Genomic DNA, 1,969 nt, shown 5'->3' with positions numbered 1-1,969 from the left:
TAAATAGAATTAGATAGAATACTGCTTAAAAAAAAAAAAAAAAAAAAAAAATTACTTATTTTGGGGTCCGCATTCTGACCCTTGACCCAGTCTAGTTTCGCTGTCATCCCACTTGTAGGTTTTCTTATCTGCCTTACTCCAAGGTATAATCCTCCAGAAAGCAAAGCATGTTCTTTTGGGAGCCAGCAGGTGGCATGGTGGTTAAGGCACTGGTGCCCTCATGGCCAACCACAGTTCGAATCCCGGACCTGGTGGCTTGCTTTCTCACTTTCCCTCTTTCTCTCTGATCAAACTAGAAAATAATAATGATAAATAAAACTTAAATAAAATAATTATTTGAAAAAAAATAGAAAGAAATTATGGGTAGGTGAGGCCAACAAGTGATGTAGTGATTAAGGCACTAGGACTCCCAGATGGCCGACTGTGGTTCGAGTCCCAGACCTGGCAGCTTTGTCTCTTTCTCTCTCTCTAGTGAGTGCATGTGTGCTATATAGCAAATTAAAATAATAATAATAAAAAAGCATAAAATTAAATATATAATTTTTTTTTTAAAGAAAGAAAAAACCGATGTGCTGGAAATGCAGGCACCTTGGAAGCCCAGAGGGTGGGCGGAGGCAGGAACCTCTTCCTGGGGAAGCTTTGGTAGAGCAGCGGCTGAACGTGTCTCTGCCAGACCCTGTGAACGCCGGGCTTTCTGATGGGACAGAGCTGTCCCCTCCCCAGCTAAGGAGGCTTCTAGTCCTGACAGTCCCTTCCTGGCTCGGTGGGCTGGGGCCAGCGTCTGGTCACTCCCTGTATGTGCGTGCGTCTTCCATGAAGGAAAGAGACACAGAAAGACAGAGGCGAGAGACAGAGAGACAGCACCCCAGCAGGGTCCCCCATGCGGCGACCCACCGCCAGCCCCCCAGCGTGGGCACATGTGTGGGTGGCCTGCTCAGACGGTCTCCAGACATGACCCCAGAGCCTTCCCTCGCGGGTCAGCCTCACAGAGCTGGTATTCCACCGCCGTGCCGTCACCCGGGCCCCGCTCCTTGCTCTGCGTCTCGGCTTCCTGGTTCCTGAGTGGGGAGACCTTGGGCCTCCTTGGTGGGGATGCACACGAGGTCAGGCCGATCTTCCCTGGTAAAAAGGTGGCTGGCAAGCCATCAGTGACATAGGGGCTAGAGGCGACTGGATTGATCCCACATGGCCAACTGTGTGGTTCAAGTCCCGGGCCTGGCAGCTTGAAAAACATGCCAGGCGGGACCAACAGTTAGCGTGATGGCTATGTCACTGTACTCCCATGTAGTCAACTGCAGTTCGAGTCCCGGACCCGGTGGCTTAAACTCACGCTGGGCGCGTGTGCGTGCGTGCCCAAGATCCCGAGAGGAGAATGGAGGAGAAGGGATCGCGGCGTGGCCATCCCCCCTGGGGGGTGATTTCTGACTTTCTGTCTCTCTGTCTCTCTCTTTCTAGTGAGCACATGTACCCTATAACAAAAACCTCTTAAACCAAACAAACAAAAAAGCATGCCAGGCTCGTGTGCATGTGTGCCCGGACAAGAGTGGAGGAGACAGGACTGTGGCGTGGCCATCCCCCCGGGGTGCTTTCTCACTTCCCCTCTCTCTCTCGTGTCTCTGAAGAGCATGTGTGTTCTATAGCAAAATAATTAAAAAGTGAGTTTCGTTTCTAGAGAGTTCAGTCACTGAGGTAAAGGGCTCTGGCTCAACCACTTGCTCCCTGGACAGACCTGGATGGCACCGCGGGCTGGGCAGGCCTCCACCAGACCCTGTCCTACCGTCTCTCCCACCTGGTTTGCACTTTCCGGCAGGCCAGGCCCTGTCTAAAGGCATCCTCAGGGCATCTCAGGGCTTTTTCTTTCCTTTTTTTTTAAAGGATTATTTATTTAACTCTTTATTTATTTTAATTTGACCATAGAGGGACAGAGAGAGAGAGAGAGAGAGAGAGAGAGATAGAAAGTGAGAAAGCA

This window comes from Tupaia chinensis, unplaced genomic scaffold, assembly GCF_000334495.1.
Source record: "Tupaia chinensis unplaced genomic scaffold, TupChi_1.0 Scaffold000668_1, whole genome shotgun sequence".
In the NCBI taxonomy this organism is placed as follows: Eukaryota; Metazoa; Chordata; class Mammalia; order Scandentia; family Tupaiidae; genus Tupaia; species Tupaia belangeri.
This window is presented reverse-complemented; position numbering follows the sequence as displayed.